The sequence below is a fragment of the Mirounga angustirostris genome, unplaced genomic scaffold, assembly GCF_029215605.1.
Source record: "Mirounga angustirostris isolate CCGP_5_RB_7025 unplaced genomic scaffold, mMirAng1.0.hap1 SCAF_4, whole genome shotgun sequence".
NCBI classification, from domain to species: Eukaryota; Metazoa; Chordata; class Mammalia; order Carnivora; family Phocidae; genus Mirounga; species Mirounga angustirostris.
In genome coordinates, this window is record NW_026991712.1 from 35672416 (window position 1) to 35700320 (window position 27905).

Below are 27905 nucleotides of genomic sequence, written 5' to 3' on the forward strand. Positions count from 1 at the left end.
AATATTTTTTTTTTTTTTAAGATTTTATTTATTTATTTGAGACAGAGAGAATGAGAGGGAGGAGGGTCAGAGGGAGAAGCAGACTCCCCGCCGAGCAGGGAGCCCGATGCGGGACTCGATCCCGGGACTCCAGGATCATGACCTGAGCCGAAGGCAGTCGCTTAACCAACTGAGCCACCCAGGCGCCCAGGGTTTTTTGTTTGTTTGTTTATTTATTTATTTATTTATTTATTTATTTATTAAGATTTTATTTATTTGAGAGAGAGAGAGAATGAGAGAGAGAACACGAGAGGGGAGAGGGTCAGAGGGAGAAGCAGACTCCCTGCTGAGCAGGGAGCCAGATGTGGGGCTCGATCCTGGGACTCCAGGATCATGACCTGAGCCGAAGGCAGTCGCTTAACCAACTGAGCCACCCAGGCGCCCCAATTTTCTGGAATATTTTTGAAGAAACCAGATTTATTGAAGGGCTGCTGGGTCCTTCAAAAATGCCTTTACCTCAGACGTAGACAAAGTTCAATGAATTCTCTGAGTACAAATCAGAGTAAGAAGGTAAAGTTGAGTCCGAAAGTGGGTTCATGGGACTACGGGTTCAGCTGTATCTAACAGAAACCTACAGTATCAATGACTGAAACAATATCAAAGTTTATTTCTCTTACCTAACAGTTTGAAGGTCTGCTGCCTAGGATTAGTGAGGTGATTCCACGGTGTCATGGACCCAGGCCCCTCTCGTCTTACTGCTTCATCATCTTCAGCAGGTGGGCCCTCACCCGCGGGGTCCAGATGGCTCCCAGCAGCCACCATCCTCAGGCCAAGCAGGAGAGGTAGGGTATGCCCTCCCCAGAAGCTGCACCTCACATTTACACACGCACACACGCACACGCACACACACACACCAGCCACGAAGAAGGCTGGGAAATGTCTTTATTTTGGGTAACCAGCAAAAATTGAGATTCTATTAAGAGAGGAAGAGAGCAGACACTGGAGAACAACAAGTAGTCTCTCCAGAATATTCCTGGAAAATACAACATTTAAGAAGGGGGAGTGGGTGACTCAGGGAGGGAGGAATCATTATCTCATGCAAAGAACGACAGACATCTGGCTTCGAGTATCGAAGTCACCATCAAAAAGCCTTGTGCTCTCCCTGGCCTTCCTTTAGAGGGCATCACCCCTCTACCACTCACCCTGCGGCTGCCCCTCCCGGGGACCTGGGCCCTGGTGTGTGAGGTGGCCTTGAAGGGGAGCAGAGTCACTAACCGACACCCAATCAGAGCCGGCCCACAACCTCTTTCGGTCATCACAAGAACCACAAACAAAATTCTGGGCGGGAAGTAATGGGCAGAAACTAGAGGAAGAAGATGCTCTGAGGCACAAAGCTGATTAAAAGGAGAAACCCGGGGTGCCTGGGTGGCTCAGATGGTTAAGCGTCTGCCTTCGGCTCAGGTCATGATCCCAGGGTCCTGGGATCGAGTCCCGCATCGGGCTCCCTGCTCGGCAGGGAGCCTGCTTCTCTCTCTCTCTCTGTCTCTCATGAATAAATAAATAAAATCTTAAAAAAAAAAAATTAAAAAAAAATAAAAGGAGAAACCCGTTTTTACAGGCACCTCTGCCCTAACCGCATATTCTGCGATCCTATCCTTCCATGCATCCTTTGGCCCCAAAGCATTTTCAATCAGTGGCTGGTCGCTTTGCTGTACCTTTACATGTAGCATGCTCTTTCCTTAGTGCCCCTCCCTTTCGTTCCTCCAGCTGCGGAGAACAGTTTTCTGGAGCATTTGAGCAAACCCACATACGTTCGGTCCCCTCCCCCACTCGACTTTTTTAAACAAAGAGAATGCTGCTTTCTATTACAAAAAAAAAAAAAAAGCTGGAGACAATTCTGTCCTTTAGGTCCACAGGGCGGATCTCGGGTCGCACGTTCTTCTACCTCTGTGGCACTTTAATTAGTTGAAGCAGGAGCTCTGTGCCAAGAAATCGCAGCATATCGCAGTCGCGATGTGCAGAACGGATTTTTTCCCCCTTAACTAATGCTCTTTCAAACTGACTGCCACTTGCAGTTTGGAAACTGGCAGCGCATGGTCCTCGGGCCTTTCCAGGTGTTAGCGTCCCCCGTGGGCAGCCGGTCCCTGCAGGTGACAGGAGAGCCCTGTATTTGAAGTGCTGTGTGCCTTACAGAGCACCTCCCGTGCATTGTCTCCTGTCCGCCGGCCCGCAGGCTCACCCTGATGGTGAAGAAGAACCCCCCCCAGCCCAGCCCCCCCGTTTTGGTGATGCAAAAACCGAGCTAGGAATGGTTACGTGACAGAGAAGGAACTAAAACTGGGTCCGATCTGTGTTGCTAATGTAAGATGTTCAAGAACTGTCCGTGGTTAAAAGAGAATGAGTGTCTATTTTTAACAATGTTCTTTTCTTCCTGCCACAGTCCTGAGATTGCCCTCGACTTTGATTTGATAGAACTCTTTTTCACAATCCTCTATGTCAGGCTTTGAAATTCCATTCTGCCTCTGGGTCTTGTTTTGCCCTGAGGTAAGGATGGCAAGCAGGGATCTTTCTTATATAATCTCCGGGTCTTATATTTGAGTTCTCTACCTGAAAATGTTTAAAGTCACTTCGAATCTACCACAGTAAAGGAAAACAAGTCTCTCATTTCTGCTATTTAATAATTAGATATTTAAGATTTAAGGAACTATATCTAAATTTTGCTTATCCAGAAGCCTTCTGAATATTTCATTTCTAGTGGAAATGCTGCATGTTTTTAGGCAACTTTATGCCTTACAAAAGAACTTGAAAAGGAATTTTTTAAATTCTATAAGGGTAGCCAGAACTGTTTTTTGTTGGAAGAAGGTAGTTTGCACAGAAAGTAGTTCTCAGTTTATAAGACTGCCAGAAAATGGATTTTATATTGAAAATAGCTAAGAGCACAATCATTGTTTAAAGGATTCTTCAAGATGGGAGCAAATGTTCAGTATTTTTAACATGTATTGACATGTATCTGGATGAGCTCTTTTAAAGAAAAACCACAAGTTTTATAAAATCTAAAATCTAAGAGACTTTAAAACGGTGTCATTTATAATGTAAAATTAAGGCAGTTGAAATTCAGTGCTTGACTCATAGCTCCCACATCCATCTTCAGTTCTCTTTAGCTCATATGGTTTTCTTTAAAAATTAGTGATATCAGCTAAGTGGGACTATTTCCCACTCCTACCCACAGAGAAAAGTGCTTTTTGTGAACATGTCAGCTCCGTTCCATCATTATATGCCATCATGGAGTACAACAGAAGCAGGCCGGCTGTTCGCACTCAAGCACCAATATTAGTACAGTGTCAGGAGCCGAATCCAAGTCAGACAACCCTAAAGTTTCCACCCATTTACTTTATGCACATCAGCCACCTTTTCTTTTTAAGAAATTTTATGTCTAGACTAGAGCTTTGAAGTCTTCCAATCTAGCTTCTTTATATTATGGACAAGAGGAAACTGAGGCACAGAGAGGTCCAGCAACTTGCCCAACATCACACAGCTCCTAGCTGAGCCTAGAACCCAGGTCTGTGTGACTCCAAAGCCTTTGTTCCTTCTTGCTGCGTTGCTTCATAGAGCAGAGATGATTTGGTCCATGCCCTCTCCATGCCTTTTCCTGCATAGCTGCCTTCGCCTGGTGTCATGCTAAGTGGGAGGCAATCTCACAAACTTCCAGAAGCCCTCCAGATATGGGAAGCCAGCTACCGCATCCCTCCTTCAATCTCAGCTCCACTCTTTGCAGACAATGTAGATTTCTCCAGACTAAGCAGTTCCAGCACTCCTCCCTGTGATGTGCTCTCAGTACCCTCTTCCGAACACAGTCCAGCTGTCAGTGCCTCTTTTATTAAAATGGGACCCAAAGTGGGACTCCTCCAACCTGTTTCTCACCATTGCACTCCCAATGTCCATCAGTCCCACTGCTGTCCTGCTTGTCTCCCAGGCCCCCCAGTTCAGCCGTCTTTGCCTTTCCTCCTTCCCTCCCAACTCCCAGCATCCAAGCAATTTCTGTCACAGCTCACCCTCTTTCTACTCCCACGACTCAATATTTTTTACTTGATTGTGAACCTAGTCCCTTAACTGGTTTCCTTGCCCCAAGTCCCTCCAGAAATGCTTTCCTAAACTGCAATAGCTATACAAGCTTTAATCGCTATTGTTGTCAGTCCCCGACAAAGGAGCTACCAGTCCTGGATTCTGCTTTTGCCGTACCTCTGCTAGTTCTGTGGCTTTAGGTACATGATCTGTACCTCCGGCCCCAGTTTCTCCTCCTTCAAAATGAAGACGTTCAACAGGACAGTCTCTAAAGAGATGCCTCCAATTCTAAACTGTTGTGTCTCCCCACACTGATCTGCCCACCAGACTGCTTCCAAAGAAATCTTCCTAAAACACTGATTTTTTTTTTTTCCCTGCAAAATCCTTCAGTTGTCCCTCTTCACATAAATCCCAATCTCCATAGCCTGGCACTAAGGACCTACAGATTGGTACTGTACCTCCCCCCCCACACACCTTATTGTTCCATGCTCTTCACAAGCCCAAACTCAAGCTAAACTCAGCCACTCACTTTGGGTCACACGTGTGCCAAGTTTCCCACCTCTTTGCTCCTGCAGCACCAAATGCTGTCTGCCTTGTGCTGTAAGGAGAATACGTGTCATGTCTTTGTAAGCTTCAAAGCAGGGGCTACACCTTCCTCATCCTTGTCTCTCACACAACACTGAACACTTAGTAGGCACTGAGTAAGTAGTTGGTGAGTAAAGTTATTCAGCCCAAAATTGCACTAACATTTTTTGGCCATCATATCATAGTCTTGACTCATCCTGGGCTTCCAGTCAAATAAAATCCTCAAGCCTTTTAAAAATATAATCTTTGATTAAGTGAATTTTCTTCCATTCTTTCCTTTTGCCCACTTTTGAACTGATATTCAGAACTTCATCTATTAAAGTTAAATTTTCATCCATTGTTCTTATCTCTACAGATGTTTTTGGTTCTTGATTCTCTAATCTAGTTTATTGGTTTCCCATGACGTTATCCACAGGTGCAATGGGCATGCTGACCGTTCCACTGAAGTTGCCAATAGTCATGTTGAACAGGAAAAAGACCGGTAGCTTGGCACCTCATGCTCTGGCTTGACAATGACCTCTTACCTAGCAGTTTGGGGATATGGTTACTTAACCACATATGACTACCTGCTCATTTTATTGTAATTCATTGTGTATATAGACAATGAAGAATAATCTATACATTCATTCAACTCATTTATTAAGAACCAATCAGGGGGCGCCTGGGCTCTCAGTTAAGCGTCTGCCTTCGGCTCTGGTCGTGATCTCAGGGTCCTGGGATCGAGCCCCGCATTGGGCTTCCCTCTCAGTGGGGAGTCTGCTTCTCTCTCTCTCTCCTTCTGCCCCTCCCCCCACACTCGTTTTCTCTCTCTCTCTCTCTCAAATAAATAAATACAATCTTAAAAAAAAAAAAAAGACCCAATCAGGTATAAGGCGGTGTGTAAGGTTTTGTGTAATATAAAACAATGATTAAGATTTGGCCCCTGTCTTCTTTGAACTGCAAAGAGCAAGTAGGACTCATACACAGACCAATGTAGTTCAAGGTAGGATGGAGTTGGGTCAAAGGGCTTAGAGAGTCAAAGGAAGGAAAGGCACATTCCCTGCTCAGCGGGGAGCCTGCTTCTCCCTTTACCCCTCCCCCAGCTTGTGCTCTGTCTTGCTCACGCTCACTTTCTCTCAAATAAATAAATAAAATCTTTTAAAAAGAAAAAAAAAAAAAGAAAAGAGGTACAGGACACTGGCCCACTGGAAACCGTCAGGGAACTAAACACTAGCCCTGACGTGAGGCAATTAGGGTGGGAGCAGAAAGAGTGGACTGCAAGGAATGAAGAGAGGAAAACAGCTTGGCTGTCCACATGTGTGCCTCTCCGCGGGGAGCTGGGGGCAGGGGAGGGCAGACCTGGGGAGCCCAGGAGCTTGGCTGCCTTGGAGATTCAGAAAGGAGAACTCCAGGAAACCCTGCCTTTGCCATGGTCATGGGCTTTGCTGCATCGTCCCCAGCCCAGCAAATAGAACCCAGTTCTTTCTGGGTAAAACAACGAGCATCACAGGAGGCTCTGCTCCTGAGAAGGCATTTTGTTCTGAAACAAGTGTTCTTTTTCTCTCTCCTTCCTGATTTTTGTTTCTGTTTAAATTCAGTAAAAGCATTAGTGAATTTTAAAATAATGTGGCCGGTGTCCCCTGTCCCTTGCTCAGTCACCAAAGGTATGTAATCTGTTCTGAAAATGCAACTGTCCCCTGGATTTATATGTGCTCTGATAGGAAATGTTTTGTGTAACAATAAAAATCATTCCCCTTGGCAGATAGCATCATTGCTTTGTGTCCAAGAATGATATTTCACATCTGTTAAATAGTAGCATTTCCGCCACTAACCAGATTCCCTAGGTGGCCAGTTTGTATTCCAGATCAAGGGAGTCAAAGCTTGTGGCTCCTAGTGGTTGGTCGGGGCCATGTCTAAAGGGTCAGAACCATAGAGGAACGTACCCAAGCAGCGCCTGCAGATCCCTGAGAGGAGAGAGGGAGACATTACTGGAAAGGGCCTCCAGTGAGGTCCTTCCTCTCTGGTGTATCTAAGTTTCTCCTGTTTGGGAGGCAGGAACAATCACAGGAGCTTCCTTGTACTGGGCACTTGCTATGTGCCAAGCAGTGGCCTGAGGACTTACGTGCATGATTTCATTTGTCCCTTGTAATGGTCCTATGGCAGGTTCTCTCTACCTCCCTTTTTCTAGAAGAGGGATCAGAAAGGTCAAGTGACTTGAGCAAGGTCACACAGGATTCGAACCTCACTCTGATGGACTCAAGAGCCCAAGCTCTTAATCACTGTGTTGAACTGCTGAGTTGGAGTGTGTACTCTGATGCTGCTTATTAGACTTTCTCTGCCTCTTGGGCATTGGAAGCCAGGACAGAGCTGCCACCGGGGAACAATTTCTAGGAGGAAGAACGGAGCAGCCAAAGCCTGAACTTGGCCCTGGAGGGAGTGGGAGGGCACAGAAGGGAGCTTAGCTGAGGGAATACACGAGTCAGAGGTGCCAGACTCACTCCCACGGATGTTGGGTGGCATGGGGGTGAAGAGCAGAGGTCGCCTGAGTTCACCCTAGCTATGTACCTTGGCCAAGGCAGTTACCCTTCCTAAGCCTCAGTTTCCCTCTCTGTAACATGAGCAGAAGAATACTAATCATCTCATAGGATTGTCATAAGGATTCAGTGAGGGAATATATCTGAAACAGAGGCTGTTGTCCCACCATACTCCTTTCTCCTATTTTTCCACAGTAATGACTCCCAATTTCTAGCTAGGCTCGTGGCCTCCCAGAATAAAGACTATACTTTTCAGCCTCCCTTGCAGCTGTATACGGCCAGGTAACTATGGCCAACGGGATATAAGCAGATATTATGTGGCTGCTACCTGGAAGAGCCAGTTGGTATGTACTCTTTGCTCCCTTTTTCTTTTTTGTCCCTTTTTCCAACCTGCTGCCTGCAATGGTGGATGTGATGTCTGGCATTCTGGCTGCCATGTTGGACACGAGAATGAGGCCCACACTCTTAAGGATAGTGGAGGTGTGAGCTGGATGGAGCCTGTGTCCCTGAGGACTTCATGAGCAAAGCCACTATACCAGTCATTGGCCACCTACTTCTGTACTTTTACGTGACAGAGAAACAACTATTTTAGGTAAACCACTATTTTGGGGCTTTATTACTTACTCATGGTTGAATCTAATCTTAACCTATATAACATGAAAAACACTTACAGTGATGTCTGGCATATAGTAAGCAATTCAATAAGCGTTGGATAAGTATTATTATTTTGCATTAAATCATGGATGAGGCAAGGCTAAATTACAGTTGACTCTTGAACTACACAGGTTTGAAGTACACAGGTCCCCTTGTATGTGGATTTTTTTCAATAAAGACAGTACAGAACTGTAAATGTATTTTTTCTTCCTTATGATTTTCCTAATAACATTTTCTTTTCTCTAGGTTACTTTATTGTAAGAATACAGTAGATAATACATATAACATACAAAACAGGTGCTAATCGACTGTTTCTGTTATAGGCAAGTCTTCTGGCCAACAATAGGCTGTTTTTAGGGAGTCAAAAGTTATACCGAGATTTGCAACTGTGCAGGGTGATCTCACACCTAACTCCCACATTGTTCAAGGGTCAACCGTAAAGGACAAGAGTTATAGGAAAGCAGAGGGCAGAATTGTATCAGAATGCTAGGCTAAGGCTGGTTATTAAAACTGTGCACAAAATTTAGCTCTGAGTTGCTTGGCTGCTTTGGCTCTGAAAGGAGAAGGCTATGCCACCTTTTGAGTGGAAATGTCCTGTTGTGCAGGGGTTTTGTAAGGCACTCGAATCTAGCACTGCTGTGCAGGAGATTGGATGGGGAAGAGATAAGTGTTCATTAGGAAACCATTGCAGGAATCCAGGTACTAAGCATTTAAGGATGTCGGCAGTGGAATGGGAGTCAGGGAAGAGCTATGGAAGATAATTCAAAGGAGCTAAAGAGGGCTTGACAAGGAATAGCTATGGGGATAAAGGAGGTGCAGATGTCAAGGATGACTGAAGCTTCACATCGGAGCAATTATAGTAGTCAGGTGTCTGCTACTAAAATGCTGTGTAACAAACAATCCCGATCTCAACGCACTACAACAGTAGGCATTTATTTACTGCTTATGGGCGTGCAGGTGGCTATGACTCTCTAGGATGGCAGGAACTAGATAAGCATGGCTCCAAGCTGCCAGTGGTGTTCAGGTCTGTTCCAAGTGTCTCCTCATTCTGGGAGCAGAGACTCTTTAGGCAAATTCACCTGGTGGCAGGTGACAGAAATGCCAAAGACTAAGCCAAGCCATGAAGGCATTTTTAAGACTCCTGTTCACATCACTTCCACTAATTTCTATTAGCCAAAGCAAGTCAGGTGGCCAAGTCCAAAGACAATGGGGCATGGAAGTATCAGCCAACTCTACCAGAAGGCACTGGAAAGGGTCACATAATGGGAGGAACAAAGACTAGGGAACAATAATGCAATCTGCCACAGCAACTAAAGTGAGAGTGATACCCCAACATGGAAATTAGAAGTAGGTTGTTCGGTTTCTTACAGCGAGGTACACTTGGGCTATGGCGGACCTCCGTCGGATGCAGAGTTCTGATACTCCAGTCTGAAGATCTGGGTTCCAGATCCAACTCTGGGGCATACTCAGTCTTTCTTTTGTTGCTATTTTATGCCATAGATGTTTAAACTAGACCAGCAGATGGACTTTTCCCCTGCATCTTTCATCCTTCCCCCTTCCCCTCACACACTGTGGAGAGGATCCTGCTGTACAGTCGCTCTTGAGATCAGCCTTGCAACAGGAGTGAGTGGATCAGCCACTAAACAAACTATCCAAATTGGACCTGCTACTAGAAATAAAAGACTAGAAAGAAATATTCCAAGATGGTACTACTCTGGTGGGACTCCAGGCTATTTTAGGTCTTTCTGGATTTTCCAAACCTGCTTCAGTGAACGTACACAAATTTTATAATTTCAGGGAATTTTTTAATGATTTTTAAAACATCTTGTCAATTCTATCCCATTCATCCTCTGCCAGTAAATATCTTTTTTTTTTTTTGAAAGATTTTATTTATTTATTTGAGAGAGAGAGAATGAGAGAGAGCAAGCACATGAGAGGGGGGAGGGTCAGAGGGAGAAGCAAACCCCCCACCGAGCAGGGAGCCCGATGTGGGACTCGATCCCAGGACTCTGGGATCATGACCTGAGCCGAAGCTCTGCCAGTAAATATCTAAAGAAAAAGTATATCTGAAGCATTAGTCAGCACAATGGACCTGCCAAGCCATGCCTTCCTTGTAGGAAAACACTCATCCACTAACACAGGGGCAGTTACTATCCTTCTAATACTAATTTCTCAGACATGGTTTGAGCATTCTCTCCACCAGCCCCCCCCCCCCCAAATTTTGGCAGGGATATTTTTAGTTTGAATACAAAAGAGCTGAGTGAGGTTTTCCTCTTTTTTGCCTCTTTTTCTTCCCTTAGTTGTTGTATTGGCTTTGGACCTGTCTAGAACAAAGTCAGGCAGGAAGCAGGTACAAGATAGCTGCCAGCTATGCCCTTGGTCAGCTTTCCAAACACTCCTCTGCCCCAGGGACGCACAAACCTCTGGCAAAACCACACCTGCAAAAAAAGCTCTGTTGGGGTTACCTCCACCAACCAAAGCCCCATTCTCTCAGGCACAGGGGAGCAGGATTTAACTGAAAGGAGCACTGACTGGAGCCACGGACATAAACCCTGCCTTGACCTAGCCCCCACCCACCATTTTCTGAACTCTCTCCTCTCTAATCTCCCGTAAAACTCTCAGAGCCATGCCTCCTCTTCCTTCTCCTCAGGCCGCCTGGCTTCCTACTCCTGCCCCTCCCTCTAGGGATCCTATCCTTCGGCTCATCAACAATCTCCTGTCAAGTCCAAAGGTGGGGGCCCGATTTACCTGGCCCCTTGGCTATAAATGAAATCTTTACTTGTTGAGTCTTCAAACTCTTAACTCCCTTGGTTTCTATGAAATTAAGCATCTCCTAGTTGTCCTGGGCTCTCTCTGAACATTGATGTTCTTGTTTCTTCCTCCTGAAAGACTTCGCTTGTTCTCCTGGACACAGCCCACGGCCGTGGGTGTTCTCTCCCCTCCCCCCTCTCAGCACCGATTCCTTCTTAGTTCCAGCCATGACTCTGACTTATGCAATCTACGTGCCAGTAACTCCAGCCCAGACCTTTCCCCCCCGATTCATGTTTCCTGGAGGTGCTGGTCTTTACATGGATGTCAATGGGCCTGAGACTCACCAGGTCTGGGGCTGAATTCCTCTCTTCATCAGGGCTCTTTGGTTGCAAGTAACAGGGACAGACCCTGACTTGCCTGTGCATGGAAGAAACTAATTGGAAGGATTACAAGACAGTTCCTAGAAGCAAGAGAATCACTGAACCTGGTGTCTGGTAACAAGAACAACAAGGCTACTGCACAGATTCAAGTTTCCAGGAGCAAATTTGACCCACCCAGGTTGGATCATGGCTCCACTTCTTGGGGTCTGTAATCAGAATAAAGGGGAACGAGAGATGCAAAGGGTCTCAGACAAAACAATAGCCACCATGCCTCCCAAATTTGTTTTTCTTCTGGATGAGGAGGGAGTCTCTCTCTCTCACTCTCTCATGCTCCCTTTTTCCCTCTTCCCCCAACTCAGGTATCTCAACACCAATCAGTCATTAAATTCTGAGATTTTTTAAGTAGTTCTCCCAACAGTTGCCTCTCTCCATCACTTGGACCTCTGACTTCCTTTGGAGCCTTAAGATCTCTTGCTTTGATGACTACTGATGGCCTCCTAAAAAGTCCCTGCTCCCCTTCCAGTCCACCTCCAATTTGTCCTCCATCTAATAGCCAGAGTGATCTATCTAAATGCAGATCTAACCGTATTACTCCCCTGTTTGGGCTCTTTACCTAGAGGGTAAGCTATGGGACTTGTAATCTACATTTCTTGAGACCAAATAGAATTCTGCCAGGACCTGGCCTCTACCTACAACCCCTAGTCCACACTCCCTTCTCTGCAGTGTGTTTTGTTTGTTTGTTTGTTTGTTTGTTTTTGCTTATGGCACTCCCTCTGCCTGAGAGGCCTTCTTCTCTCCCTACCACCCTACCCCAACCTGGCCATTACCAACTTATCCATAAAAAAATCAGTTGAGGCCTCACATCCTCCAGGCTGCCCTCCCTAAGTCTTTCCTGACATCTCATGTGGGGTTGAGGATCCCTCCTAAGTGCTCCCATAACGCCTTGAACATCTCACTGTCACTGCACATAACCCACTGTTGGAGAAATATCTGTTTATGTACCTATCTCTCCTACTATCTGTACATTCTTGAAAAGCAGCGACAGGACAAGGCATATAGTAGGTGCTCAATAAATGGGTTTTTTTTTGAATGGTCATTGACCTTGGTAAGTCCTATAATGTCTCTGAGTTTCAGCTTCCTTATTGCAAAAAGGAGATAGGTCTGCCTAACCCATGTTGAGATTAAGTGAGATAACATGAATGAAATGTGTTGTGCAGTGCCTGGCACCTAGTAAGTGCTCAATTAAAAGTCACTTCCCTCACCACCATTATCCTCCTGCCACAATTTTAAGTAAAAGGGAAAAGAATGCTTAGTGCCCTTTGCTTAACACTGTTCCTCTACTGGAGTGGGAGCTACTGGAGAAAATGAGGCCACGTCTATATTATTCATTGCTAAATCTTTTGTTTATGGCTGGTGCTTAATCAATATTTTTAGGATAAATGAGTAACCGTTATATATGCTTATCTGATCCTGTGTTTGTGCTTTCAATGAACTTAATGTTTTGTTCCCTTTTCCCATTAAAAAAAATCACCACCTTCAAATTATTTAGTATGCATTGTTTCCCATTGCAAACTAGCCAAGGCTGGGGGAAGAATGGAAGCTGGGCTGCTGGACCAGCCCCCCACCAGGCTGGTCCAGGTGTTTGCTGGCCCTTGGCGGGGGTGGGGGGGTGGGGGGGTGGGGAGGGGGAGGTGACTGCAAATGCCCTGGGGAAGGGCACTGACTCTCCTGCACCTGCTATCTGGTTTGGCACAAATGCTGGCTCATTTACTTCCCCTAACAGTCCTGGGGGGCAGGTACTGTCCTCCTACTGTATCAGGCAGGGTCCCAGAAGGGACAGATTAGCGTACTCCAGCTGGGTAACTGAGGAGAGCTTAATAAAAGGAATTTAATAAAAAGGTGCGCAGGTTTAAGGAAGTCAGTAGGGAATAGTGTAGTACCCCAGGGCTAGCAATGGTAGGAAAGTCCTTATATAAATACCCTGGCTACACTTTCCTTCTGCCTGGGGGCGGGGGGCGGGCTGCTGGTCCCCAGAGCTGTACGCATCCCAGGCCATCTGAGGGGGTAGCTTTCCAGGCCGTGGGCAGAATGAAGAGTCAGAAGTGATCAGCGTAACTAGGTTAGACAGCACTAAGTGAGGCACCCCTGGCGCTCTGCTCCTCTGCCCTGCCGCCAGTGTGCGTGCCTCCAGCTCCCCGGCCTCCAGCTCCCCAGCCTCCAGCTCTCGGGCCTCCAGCTCCCAGGCCTCCAGCTCCCGGGCTTCCAGCTCCCAGGCCTCCAGCTCCCGGGCCTCCATCTCCCCGGCCTCCAGCTCCCGGGCTTCCATCTCCCCGGCCTCCATCTCCCGGGCTTCCATCTCCCCAGCTTCCAGCTCCCGGGCTTCCAGCTCCCAGGCCTCCAGCTCCCAGGCCTCCATCTCCCCGGCCTCCATCTCCCGGGCTTCCATCTCCCTGGCCTCCATCTCCCGGGCTTCCATCTCCCCAGCCTCCATCTCCCGGGCTTCCAGCTCCCAGGCCTCCAGCTCCTGGGCCTCCATCTCCTCAGCCTCCATCTCCCGGGCCTCCATCTCCCCGGCCTCCATCTCCCCAGCCTCCATCTCCCAGGCCTCCATCTCCCCGGCCTCACACACCCACTAGCCCTGCTTCCAGTCTCACCATTGAAACCAGAGCAGACTGCGGCACTCCAGGCTGCCCTGGAAGTTTCCATGAGGACCCTAAGAGACCATTGCAACAGCATGGGACAAATGGGGAACTCCCAGATAAGGAAGGAAGGCAGCCCAGTCTTTATAAACACACACACACACACACACACACACAGTGCATGCTACTCTGTGAACATACACACCCCCTTGCCACTCTGTGAACACACATGCACACATACACACCCATGCTCTGTGAACCCACATACATACACAACCCACCCGATGCTGCTCTGTGAATACAAACACACACACATACCCCCCATGCTGCTCTGTGAACCCCCCAGGAAACCAGCCGGTAACAACTCCACCCGCATGGAGAATGTGTCGGTAAACCCGCCCTAGCATGGGCCCCCATAGCAGTTAAGATCCTAGCTTGGGAGTCAGATTGACCGGGACTTGAACCCTGACTCTACCACCAGCTATATGAATTTGGGCCTCATTTGTAAAATGGAAATTATCATCATCAGTAGGAGTGTTAGGATTAAATACAACATGAGATTTGCTTTGCACTCATTAAACGTTATCTCACACCCCAGCATGGTGATCTTCAGCTTTGCGCTACCAGAACTTTTGACCTGATTGCTTACTCTTTCCAACTTTCAGAACCCTTTAAGAATGGATACTTCTACAACAGAAAAAAACGATGGTGAAAGGATGATGATATCTGGTAGGGATTTATAGTTTTGAAGTACTTTCCTTGGCTTATCAAACATGACTGTTACAAAAGCCCAGTGGGAATGGCCGCCCAAATATTACTCTGCCTCTTGTAAGAATGGAGAAACTGAGACCCAAAGAGACCAAGTGACTTGCTCAAGGTCACCCATGGAGGAACCAGCTGAGCCGGAGCCACCCCACAGAGGAGGCGGCACCCACTAGCTGGTCTCCGCAGAGCAGGTGCGCGCTCCAGCCCCGAGGGGCCCGCCGCGCTCCCACATTACCCTACAGCAGCCTTAACTTAACAATATGTGTTTCCCCCAATTGTAATTATGTCCTTGTTCGCAGCAAAGAGGATCTGAGCCACTTCCCCCAGCAGGGGAAGCGGCAGGTGCGGGCAGTGGGGTTGGCCAGGGCCCCGCACACTGGTGTCCAGGCTTTGGGGACACAGACCGGCTCTCAGGCTCGGGCTCGGGCTGCCCGCGGAGTGTTCGCCCTGTCAGGTGCGGCTGGGCTTTCTCGGTGGTCCGGGGCAGCGACAGGAACTGGCCCCAAGCCTCCACTTACTGCAGGTGCACGTTTGACAATGAGAAGCCCATCTCCGCAAGCACAGCATGCATTAGCATCCTCTCCTTCGGAGAGAGCTATTTTTGTCTTTCATCTTCAGCAACTGTGTTCCACAATAAAGGAGATAAGTCTCAGAAGGAGAATCAGTGACAACCAGTGTCTCCAGCTCAGAAGAGCAAGTCACTATTTACTCAATAACAAGGACAGCAACCATCGCCCTGGGGGCACTGGAGTGGGCGACCCGCTGCCCTTGGGGACAGCGCCTCGTCCTGCACCCGCCTCATCTCTCTGTGTGATTCCTCTCCACACACTTCGCTGAACCGGGTTCGTTGCCATGGTTACTAGCAAATCACATGACAGCCTGGCTACCTAGCAGTGTGGGAGAACAGTGGGATCAGATGCAATGGGGGAAGCGTCCCTCCCCCAGCTTGGGTGGTGGCTTTTCCTTGGCAGACCTGCACAGTCCCAGAGGTCCGCATTTCTGACCTGCCCAGCTCTGGGGTGAAGGGCCAGCATTCTTTGAGCACCAGGACATTGCTTTCGTAATGAGATCAGCACGAGTCTTCCTCAAGGGCTTCTCCTTCTGGTTCAGGAGCCCCTCTGACCCTCCCCAACCCCGCCTTTCCCTGACCCCCCCCCACACACACACACACGCACGCACGCATACGGATGCTGTGATTAAATAGCTGCGTTGAGTGGGAAGGGGTGAAGCATGCAGCCTACACCACTTGAATAAGCTCTTTTTAAAAATCTGAGGATGGCGTGAGTCAGGGAATTTTGAAGCCATGATACAATCAGGACACTGATGCCTCAAGGGGGATGGAGGCAGGGACCACAGACTCGCCCAGATCCTGGAGAGACCAGGCAGGGTCTGGTTTCCCAGCCACAGCCTTGCAGGGGGGCTGCCGACCCTTGGACTTGGAGTAGTGGAAGTGGATGTGCTCTGGCTGGCTCTGATGTGGTGTGGTCGTCCTAGCCCCTGGGCACTGCCTTCCAGGGAAGAGCGGGTCTGAGAGCTGGAGAAAGCTCTCAAGGAACAAAGCTCTCTGCCTCTCCCCCTCCCCCTCCTTCCCTACAGAACGAGGGCCGGAGAGGTTGGTCAGTGAGTGGGTGTGCCTTAGCAGCAGCGGGGGCTAGAAGGACATGTCTTTGTTTTCCTGACAATCACCGTTGCCTACTGCTCTGGGTTCAGATTATATCTCATCTCGTCGATTCCATCAGATTTTCTGGTCTGCTTTGCTTTCCCCATTGCAAAAGCCAAGTCCAGATGATAGAAACAGACCCAGAAGAGTCAGCAGACAGCAGAGGGCAGGGCTTGGGAGGGATTCTGCCTCCACTGTAGTAGGCTGGTTGCGAGGACTCCCTTCAGGACCCCCGCCTTAATGAGCAAAGTGTATTCAGGGAGAAGAAGCAAACAGCCTCACAAACATAACCTTATGGAGGGCCACAGGGCAAGGACCAAGGAGACCAGTGGTCTCTAAAATGAAGGGGGGCAGGGATGCAGCCCCAGGGTATGTGACACTCTACCAGTGGGGTAAAAAATACAGAACTTCTGCTTAGAGTTATTTTATCTCTTCTTTTTTATATCTATTTTGGTATATGTCTCATAATGTGTATAACTGTATCAGGTAGGATCAATTTGGGCTGAGATTAAGTAAGAAGAGAAAATCCAACCCACTAGCAGCAGAACCAGGAGAGAAGTTAATTTCTCTCTCTCGTGTAAATGGACTCTGGAGGTAAGCCACCCAGAGTTGGTAAGGCGTCTTTTCTGGTCGCTCCAACATTCTCAGCATGGAGCTTCCACTTCCTAATCCAAGGCTGTTGGTCATGATCAAGCCATCCTATTCACATTCTAGGCAGCAAGGAGAAAGAAAGGAAGAATTACATGCCCCTCCCATGAGGATACTTCCTGGAAATTGTACTGTACACGTTTAGCATTTAGCTAGCATTTGGTCATATGACTTTACCTAGCTACAAAGGATCCTAGGAAATGTAGTCTGTTCTGGGATGCTGTGTGCCTATTAGGGAATGCTATACTAAGGAAGTAAGGAAGGATGGACACTGGGGTGCCACCCGCACATGTGTACACTTACAAAAATAAATAAATAAATGTACTTGTTAGAGGCATAATCAAAACTGGGACTTTTTGGGTAGAGTTCAAAGACCACTGCTATGGATTATAGTAACCTAGAAGTACACATAATTGATTGAAGGAAGGAATGAGAGATTTTTTTTTCCCCACCCCCTTAAATCCATCCATCCTTCTCCTTGTAAAACAGTATGGAGAATTTTGTGTGTCCCAAGCCCTGCCCTCTGCTGTCTGCTGACTCTTCTAGGTCTGTTTCTATCATCTGGACTTGGCTTTTGCAATGGGGAAAGCAAAGCAGACCAGAAAATCTGATGTCCGTCCCCCATTCTCAGCCATGTATTTGTGAGGGGGCCCTAATTAGTCTTGGCTAACCAACTTCTCCCACCCCCTTGGTCACCAGGATTGGTGGGGGTTACTGAGAGTCACGTCCAGGACTTCCATTCGACTCTAGAAGGGGGATGGTGGACATAAAGCTATCAGCACATCAAGTCTGCACCGCCCAAACTCTCCTACGACCCAGATAGGAGAGTGCAACCCACAGCTAGGGGAGAGGGGAGCCACGCCAAGAGAGGACCAGGTCCTGGCGGCACCGATTTAGCTCCCGTATCAAGCTGCATCTCAACACAGCGTGACTTGTGATGAGGAGTCATCTTGAACCAGATGGATGAGGTCAATCTCCTAGAACGAGTGGATCAACTAGGTGGAAAGAGCCTGGGATGGGTGACTGCCTGGAGCAGAGCCACAGTACCTGGCTGGATGTTTGTGGGAAAGAGAAATCAGTTTCCATCTTGTGTAAGTGACTGTTTACTTAAGATCATCTTTTTAGCAGCCAGACTACACTCCAGTGGGTACACATGTATTATTTCATTTAATTTATTTTTAATGCTCTCATTTAGTTACCCAAGGTCGTACAAGCAAATGGGTGCAGGGCCAGGGTTTGAGCCCAGGACTGCCCGAGTTGGGTGCTAGTCATCGCTTCAGTGCTCTCTGCTCTTGCGTCCCCGAGGCTAACTCTTTTCCCTCCATGCTGATCAGGTTCACAACACTTTACAATGTGCTCTCATTGTCTCTTTGCATGTGGGCAGTTTGGAGCCAGAGGCTGTGGGGTTCCCGCTTGCATTGCCCCTGTCTGGCTGGGCCTTGGTGCTCCATAAATGTTGATCCAATAAATAATAATGGTCTCACTAAGCTTCAGAACATATCTAGCAAGCTACTGAAGGATCAAATGAGGTAATGTTTGAGGAGAGGTTTTGAAAACTACAAGCCAATATATATACACAGTGGTTATAGTTAGCCCTCTTGTTAGGAAATTCCCTTATTTGGTGCAGGAATATGGCTGTTTCTCGTCCTGCCTTTCGGTGCCTTCCTCTGAGAAACAGTTCTCCAGGTCATGTCACTCTTAAGAGTCAGAGGACACCTTCGAGACCACTCAGACACACCTGGGGGTGCCCTCCCACCCCCACTCCAGGCAGGATTCCCCTCCTCGATGCTTCACCAAGGGGTCAATTGGTCAGTGACCCTCATAACAACGGGGTGCCATGATTAAAATATGACACAGCAGTGTAGGTTATGGGGACTAGTTTCATGCCACTCCCCAGATATATCCATGAGTTCTCCCCTCCTTGCTTCTGCACACATTCTTCTCTCCCCCATAGTCCAGAGTCCTCTTTCAAGGATAGGCTCAAAGTCACCTGCTCGGCAGAGGTCTTCCAACTTCAGCAGGGGCATTTAGGTAGTCTCTTCTTTTTCCTGCTGTGTCATTTTATACTTAACTCTATTATAAGACATATCAAATTATATTTTTATTTGTGCTTTTTTATAACCCCACTTCATCACCCCTCCAAACTATCACCACCACCCTTTATATGTGAGATTTTCAGGGGCAGAGGCTGTGTCTTACTCATTTGATTCTCCAGCACCCACCTCAGTGCCTGGCACCTGTTGATAATTTAATGAATGTGTATTGAAAGGATGAGTGAGTAAACACGTGAGCAGGGGCTGAAAACTTGGTCTCTGGCATTAGATGAACTCATGTCCAAATCCCACTGACTAATTAAACTCATTCATTTACACATGGCACTCATTCATTCATTCAAATTTGTATTGAGTACCTATTACATTGCAGGCACCGTACTCGACGTTGCCATAGGGCAGCCGGGAGGGACAGGGTCCCTGCCTCACAAGCTTATATCTGAATGGTAGAGACTGACAATAAACAAATCAGTAGGTAAACAAGACTATGATGTTCTTAGAAGGAAATGAGCAAGGCGCAGGGAGTGTGACAGAGGACCTGCAGGTGGCTGCGAGCTACTTCAGGTGACAGGTGGGCAGGGAAAGCCTTGCTGGGAGCATCTGAGTGAATCCTGAAGAGTGGGAACGAGAGAGCCTTTTGAAGCGCAAGGGGGAAAACAAGGAACAGCCACGAACAGAGAAAAGTTACTTCTCTCCCTAAGGCTTAGTTTCCTCATCGGTAAATTGAAATAATAATAGCACCCAGCACATGGTTTTTGAGAAGCTTAAATGCATTGGAACACTTAGCATAATGCCAGGCAGATAGGAAGCACTCAATATGTTTTAGCTCTTATTATCAATTATGGGTCACACTGCAGAAAGGAAATGAGGGTGAGGCCATGTGGCCCTCTGTAATTGCCACTTCCTTTTCCAAGTTCCCCAGCCATCTGTTAAATAACCCATTTATGAATGTTCCTGGGTACCAACGTCAATCTCTCTGGCCTGTGGTCTTTAGAATCTCTTTAAAATGTGCGTAAATAGCTTAGGTTGATAGAGAAACTAAACCAAGTGTGGAAATGTATGTAAAAGCCCCACACGGTGGTAGTGACTACCACTGTATTGTTTCTGGATCATTTCCCGGTAGTCTCTGGACACCTTGTGTTCCGGCAGCAAGCACACCATCTGGTTGGCCAAGGACCTTCTTAAAATGAGGCTCCTGAAACTGAACGTGGAACTTCAAGCAAGCTCTGGCAGAGCTGGGACCGTGCCCGAGACCCGCAGACCCAACACAGCCTTACAACGAGGTCATAAATTAGCAGCAGAGGCAAGAGTGGAGGCAAGTCTCCTGCCCCACGAGGACAACCAGAGTCACCTGCAGCATCCTGTGGTCTAGCAGGTGAGAAGAGTTTTGCCCTGTGACTCCAGAACCAAGGCCATCTTTCAGGGAATTTCAAGACACTCACGAGGCTCGTTTTCCCTACTGGACAGGTGGGAGGATCTTGCATGTGTACCAGCAGCAAAGGATTCTAGGAATCCCAGAGGCAAAAGGTTTTCTGCAGTTTAAGTTTTTCCGAACCTGTGGTTTCTCTAATAGGAGGCGTGTGCGTGTGCGTGCGTGCACGTGTTGTGTAGAGGAAGAGAGGAGAAATGTGCTGGCTCCATACTGTAATGCCCCTAACTCTTGCAGATATGATTATTTTATGTATACATGCTTTCAAGTCTGGCCTTACACGGCCACAGAAATAGAAAGATGCCAAGGACTGTGGTGGTACCAGGGCTTAATTACAGGGACCTTTGTCCAACTAACATGCCACTAATTTGCCTAGCTGAATGATTCAGCAGTAATCCTGCCAGGTTCCCAAAAAAAGCCCATATCTGGGATGACGTAATGTCTCTCTAGCCCAATACAGCCATCTCTCCACACCCACCACCACACATTTACCATCTCCTCTTAGGAGCCACATTTCCATCTGTGGGATCTTCACTTGCCATCTGCATTGTGACAAATATGTATTTTATTATTTAAATGGTATTACAATGTACAGTGTTGCTAAGCTAGCCCTTCGCGTTTAAAAATTCAATAGAAGTTAAAACAGAAGAAAATCCTAGCCTCTGGTGAGTTATAGATTGGCAACTCATGTCTGCAGAATGCCTCCAGTATGTCAGATTGGATATTTGATCTATGTATCCCATGAATATTTATACTTTGAGGCAAAGTGATTGATTTAATTTATCACTGAAAATTGAGGTAACTGTCTAGACTGGCTCCGTGGTATGTGTTGCAGAGCATATGAAGAGAGACTCTGGTCCTGCCCCAATGCGCTTTGTGGGGAGCTGGCCAATACTTTGCCTTGCCCACATCAGAGCCATCAATCTCCCCCTTCTTCCTGACCAGATAAGTGCTCACGGAAGGTGCTCTTATCCTCATCTAAACTGATTTTGGTTCTCCTTGCCACTCCTGGCGGGGCATATCATTCATTTTATTTCAGTTTATTTCAATGAGAAATGAAAGGAGTTCTGCTGGGAGTTGACGGGGGTGGGGAGTTCTGGGAAAGATCTCTTTCCTGATAAAAAGAGATCCAAAGAATAAGTAACTGCTTTTTTTGATCGCTGGACGTTTGTATGATGCAAGGAACTCCTGCAGCCATCTTGCAAACATGAGGGGAGGTAGCCAGAAGGATGACAGAGATGGCAAAAAGCTGGGTTCTTGATGTTGCTAAGTTGATGATAAACCAACCCAGAGCTGCCTCCACTTTTAGACTTCTCATCTTATAAGATAATAAATCCTTTGTTATTTAAGCTGGTTATTAAGGCCTTCTGTTACATAGAAGCTGGAAACATCATTACTATGTGAGGCAGTGACTTTCTAGCTTTTTGATTATGAACCAAAGTGAGAAATATGTTTATGTGTAATGTGCTCTAAAATGTTCTATTTTTTCTATTTAATTTTTAAGAATTCAGGTCATGACCCACTAAAGGGATTTCAAAGCTCACTTGTGGGTCATGATCCACATTTCTGAGAACATTAAAGTCATAGGGAACATAAGCTACTGTGATATAATGAAAGCAAAATGTGTTAAGTGTTATAAGAGACATACGAATACAGTGCTGATCACTTCGAGCTGGGGGAAACAGGGAAGCTTCCATGGAAGGGCTAGATCTTGAAAAATACCTACATTTGGGGGTTTAAGGAATGACAGTAGAAAAGGCAAAATGGTGAGAAGTGCAGACATGTTCCAGCACCAGAGTGTAAATCTGGGCAGAGGTTGATGCGTGTGATTTGGAGAACAGCATACGGTCTGATTCTGTTAGATAATGTGCAGCCTCGAATGGCAAGCAAATGAGAGGCCGTAGGAAGGCCTTTAGCAAGAGCCGGGTCTCAGGAAGTCTAAAATGCTGGCGGTTGCAGCCTGGGTTGGGTCTGTGTCAAAGCAGAAGCTCAAACTGGTAGAGTTTAAAGCTTGAGGCAAATGACAAGGGCCTCCGCTCTGGGAGGTGAGCTCCTGCTCCATCACTTCTTCCTGCCTATAGTCACTAAAGACCCATTTTACGTGCTCTGTCCGGGAGCTGAGTCTAGTGGCAAACAGTGTGCTGGCCTTTCTAAGAATTCAGCCTGGCAGCCCCCAGTTGAAACCAACAGTACTGATACTGTGATTCTTCTAAATAAAGCCAACAGAGCGAGAAAGCGTGGCCGATTTTCTATTTCAGAAAGGCCAACAATCCCCAACTTCTCATTGTTCTTCTTGTGCCCACCTACTTGCCTTCTGATGAGTTCACATTTTGTTAGATCCAGCCCCAGAAGGTGGGCTGAGCCTTGCTACTTGGCACCTCTAATGGAAAAAAAAAAAAAAAAAAAAAATCAGTGGAGGAGGATTTGAAACTGCTGGTTAAATTGGATGTTTGTGCTATCTGTGGATTTTAGTAAAAGGCGAAAGATTTATGCGATCTGAAGAGAAACCAGAGTATTATCTGTGGATTTTAGAAGACTGTTTTGCATCTTTGTGAGGACACAACAAGACATGGTCTTTTATAGTAGAAAAGGATGAAGGAAGAGCAGGTATAAATGAAATGAGGACAAAATTAAATCAAGGACCGTTGTGGGAAAAATGAAAATGCAAGGACGCCTGACGAATGTGATGAGAAGTTAGGAGTGGGTCAGAGGGCACCTGAAAGTTACTCATGCTGCCAAGGGAGAAATGAAGGCAAGTGGAACAGTGGCAATAAGAAAAGACATCTCTCAAGGTCGCCTCGCAGGTGGCCAGGTCGCCATATCCATGAAGCTTTGCCCAACAACTATTTGTTCAGTAATATGTTGAGTGCCTACTACATAACAGGCTGTGTGCTACAGGCCAAGATAAGATGGCAGCCAAATGGACACAGTGCCTGCCTCCTCGGATTTCTTTGACAGTAACAGCTCAGAATCAACTCTCTCGAACCATCTGGTGTTGATTTTCTGACTCCTAAGGCCTCTTCAGAGTCCAAAGTCCACTGTTACTGCAGATGTGAAATTTTCTGGTATTTCCTTTCCACATTTTTACTTTCTTCATGGACATTTATTACAAAACAGTTTCTAATAATTTACTTTAATAGCCTTTCCCCTAATTTTTAAAAGCAATAAGCCCCTTTTGTATATAGAAAAGCATAAAGAAAAAAATATTGCATCTATAAGAGGTACTTGCTGAGGTCCATCCCATCCCATTTTGATCTCAGCCTCACCTGTCTTGAGCACTTGGAACAGAGCTTGAACAGAATAGAAAATAGAAAATAGGATAGAATATAGAAAATAGAATAGAAAATAATAAATGTTTGTCAAATGGATGGTCATGAGCAAGTACCATGTTCTCTATGCCTCAGCTGCTCATGAGGCTGAGGGAAGGCACTGCCCTGGTCCTGAGCCCCTTCAGCCACACCTCCAGGACTTACAATCATGGCTGCTGTAGCCCCTGGGAGCTAGGACCACATCTCCATTTTCGGTACTGCCACCACCCCTGGGCCTGTGGCTACCATGCATCTTCTTCTTCTTCTTTTTTTTTTTTTTAAAGATTTTATTTATTTGTTTGACAGAGAGAGACACAGTGAGAGAGGGAACACAAGCAGGGGGAGTGGGAGAGGGAGAAACAGGCTTCCCGCTGAGCAGGGAGCCCGATGCGGGGCTCGATCCCAGGACCCTGGGATCATGACCTGAGCCGAAGGCAGACACTTAACAACTGAGCCACCCAAGCGCCCCTACCATGCATCTTCCGTAGCTGGAGTGGTCCTAGGCCCTTGGGTCTGTGGGAAACATAAACCATCTCTGAGCTTAAGAGTCCTGGTTTTCTGGAGTCCTCCATGCAGGGATGCTGAACCCTGCACCCTTTAGGAATGGAAAGAAAACACCCATGTTTTTTGTCATAAAGGGTGGAAAGCTGGTGGCCTTATGTACCTATGACTTGGCTTTATGAAATTTTTAATGCTTTTAATATTTTGATGGGTTTTCCTATTTTGGTGCTTGTTGTTTTAAATGCTCTGCCCATCTAACTGTGGCTTCACCTGAGCTGGTTGCTCACCCTCACTTTTAAGATGCAAAAGCAGAATGATTTGGAAGGAACCTAAGCTGGAAGTCGTGGCCACAGTAGGACACAAACCCCTCGGCCTTCCTATCTCTTCAGTGAATATGACAGGTCTTCTCTGCGTGCACCGCTGGGGGAGGGCAACGGGGACCCAGTCCCCGAGTAGGAGCTTCTATGGGGTTGGTTCCCAGGGAGGAACTGGTTGGGGGGTGTCTGAGGCAGACATTGTACCCTGAGACTCAGAGAGTGGACAAAAGCTGTCAGAGGCCCTCAGATATTCAGGGGAGCCCACACCACAGAGAGGGACTTGTGGGAAGGTGGGTAGCTGTCTCTGGGCCTCCCGTTCCCAGCCGCCAAGCAGAGCAGCTCCCCTTTAATTGGCTCTGCCCGTGGGCCTTGTGTGACATTGCATTAGCCCACAGGGTGCACCCCCGGCAACAGCTGGGAAGCCACGGGTTACCCAGAAAGGGCCCAGCAGGTGACAGTGCCTGGCAGTGGTCTCCCCCCACCCCACCCTTGCTTGGCCAGTTCCAGAACTCCACTTTGTCAGGACACCCAGAATCAGTCCGTTCCGAGGCCCTGGACTGATTTAACCAAATTCACAGGAGATGATGCGTTGACCGGAAGGTCAGTGTATCTGTCGCAACTGAAGATGCTTCTTTGCCGGAACCAGAACCTTAGTCGCCAGCGCGGGGAGCACCTTCCCCCCTCCCCCCCCCCCGCTCCCCACCAATTCTTCCCAGTATGGAAGCAGCCAGGAGGCCACATTTGTCATCAGAAGGTTGCTGGGTGACACTGCAATCCAAGGCAGGCAAGTGGTTTGGTCAGTGGTGTTGGACCCAGGCCAGGTGGAGCCGAGGATGCGGATCTTCTTCCGCAACAACGTCCTCTCCCCACTGCCCGGAATACCCCTGCCAACCCCGGGCCACTGGGAGCCAACTGGCGCCAACAGCGTCCTTCCCGCTCCGCTGCCGAGGCCTGCTTCTTCCTTCCTTCCCGAAGGAACCCGACTTTGTCCTGACACCAGCTTCCTCTGCCCAGGCCCTGGCAGGGCCATGAGTCCCATTCTCAGCCCGGCAGGTGAATCTCGATCGCTCTCGAGAGCAGCTCCCATTCTGTCGGATCCAACGCCCTCTTTTTATGGCAAATATTTTTATAACTTCCCCTTTCCTACATTGAAATGATATTTATAGATAATAGAATCTATACATATAATTTCAAAAAATTCAATGACCCTATTATAAAATGCTATGAACTAAATGTGTCCCCCAAAATTCAGATGTTGAAATCCTAACCCCCAATGTGATGGTGTTAGCAGGTGGGGCCTTGGGGAGGTGATTGGGTCATGAGGTGGAGCCCTGGGGGATGGGGTTAGTGCCCCTTATAAAAGACATTCCAGAGAGTTCACTCTCTCTCGCTGCCATGTAAGGATACAAATGCAAGGGGTGCCTGGGTGGCTCAGTCGGTTAAGCAGCTGCCTTCGGCTCAGGTCATGGTCCCAGGGTCCTGGGATCAAGTCCCGTGTCGGGCTTCCTGCTCAGCGGGAAGCCTGCTTCTCCCTCTCCCTCTGCTTGCCCTGCGTTCATGCTCTCTCTCTCAAATAAATAAATAAAATCTTTAAAAATAAAAAAAAAAGGATACAAAGGCAAAATGACCCTCCGCCCTCATCAGAACCTGATCATGCTGCCCCGCCTGATCTTGGATTTCTAGCCTCCAGAACTGGAAGAAATCAATTTCTCTTGTTGATAAGCAACCACCGGAATGGACTAAAATGCAAAGTAGAATTTAAAAGGAAAATAACTTAAAAGAAAATAGGGTGTATTTCAACATGCAAGTGCTCAGCAGGACCACACCTGGAAGAAATAAATAAGAACGTTCCAGGTGCGAGGGTCCATACCCAGAAGCCTTGTGAATCAGGCAGTTGCCAGGGCAGGCCCGGACAGTTTTGCTGTAGGGGACCCTCAGATTCCATGACTGGTGTGGGCATTGCTCATGTGATTTTCTACGACGGTGAACGACTTTTCCAAAAGTCCTGAACAAAACAAAGCAGGGTATTCCCTTGATGTACTCAGTAGTCGTTTTCCTGGAAAATACAATGTATTTTTTAAATGCTTTGGGTTTACAGATAAAAGAGAAGTAGGTTTTAGCTCAGATCATTTTGAACAGTGTCTTCACCTGTGGGAATGTTCAATGAGATGTTCAAAAATCATGCAGCTCATAAGAATGGACTATCCCATGTACCGCAGGGCATTCACCAGTTCTGGCCTTTACATCTCTAGGTGCGAATGGTCAGAATCACCGTGCCCACTGAAAACGTGCTCTGCTCCTTTGCAAGGCTTCACCACCCCAGCTGAGAACCGCAGATCCAAACAAACCCTGATGCTCCCATCCCTCTTTCCTGGGATGAAGCTCAAGAGGAATCCTACAGGAGGTCTTTAGCACAAGGTGTTTCTACCCGATAAAAAGAGACACCAGGGCATCAACAGTAGATCTCTCTGCCTGGGATCACCCTATGAAGACATGCTGTCTGGGGGACTGCAACCACAGGCTAGTTTGAGGAGAGCCGGCCTGAGGAAGAGGCCAGTGCACAGAGCAGAGCAGAAAGGTGGAGTGAAGTGAGGTACCCGATGACGATGACCTAACATGAGCCCCAGAATGCCAAGCCCGGAACTGCTCTGGCTCCATTCCTTTGATATGGTAAGTAATTGTGCAAGCCACTGCAGCTGGGGTTTTCGGTTAGGACAACCAAAAGCTCCTTCCTGATAAAAGTGTGCATATTCTTGCGGTGCCGGGGTGGCTCAGATGGTTAAGCCTCTGCCTTCAGCTCAGGTCATGATCTCCAGGTCCTGGGATCAAGCCCCATGTGCCCCACGAGCCCAATAGGGCTCCGGCTCAGTGGAGAGTCTGCTTCTCTCTCTGCCCCTTCCCCCTGCTCGAGCTCTCTCTCTCTCTCTATCTGTCTCTCAAATAAATAAATAAATCTTTTTAAAAAAGTATTCATATTCTGGTTGTTTGGAGACCCCGTTTCTGGGCTTTGTGCAGAGAATGTGCCTCCTTTCTTGGCCTTACCTTGAAGTGTGGTGGTTAAGGAAGTTTCTGGGTTCACATTCCAGCTCTCCTTTTATAGGCTGGGAAAATTTAGGCAAGTCTCTTTTCCTTCTCTGTAAAATAGGGACAATCATGGTTTTTCTAACTCTGGGAACTTAGGGATTAAATTAAATGAGTTAACAGAAGAAAAGCATTTCAAACTGCCTAGTATGTCACTGATGCTGAATAGGTATTAACTATGATTGGTCTTTTTAGTTTTTTGCTTAGATCTCTTTTGGCCAGAAATTCAATTCCAACTAAATTAAGCTAAAAAAGAAAAGTTATCGACAGTGGAAGGCACGAAATGGGTTACAGACTCAGGAAGTGCTGTTGAATCAAGGCCTCACGGATGAGATGCGGTGCTTCTAGATAGTCTTTGGCTGCCCCTAAGTATCACCTGGAGGGTTTTTAAAAGTCTCGAGGCCCAGGCTATACCCAGACCAATTCAATACAGATTCCTGGGGCTGGCCCCAGACCTCAGCAGGTGTCAAGCTCCTCAGGTGATTCCAGTGTGCAGCCCAGGCTGAGGACCACTGTGTAGACCTCTCTTCATTGGACTCTCGTCTTTGCTTCTCCCTGCCTGGTCCCATTCTACAGAAAGCT

At 47.4% G+C, this 27905-nt stretch overlaps 1 long non-coding RNA gene across 1 annotated transcript; it reads left to right on the plus strand.

The window, feature by feature from the left end:
• The first annotated feature begins 440 nt into the window (after positions 1-440).
• Positions 441-27816, plus strand: LOC135364083 (uncharacterized). The gene is made up of 5 exons (XR_010410568.1): positions 441-821; positions 14229-15170; positions 17336-17727; positions 19811-20062; positions 26495-27816. It is a non-coding gene; the product is annotated as an uncharacterized LOC135364083 (long non-coding RNA).
• Positions 27817-27905: the final 89 nt, after the last annotated feature.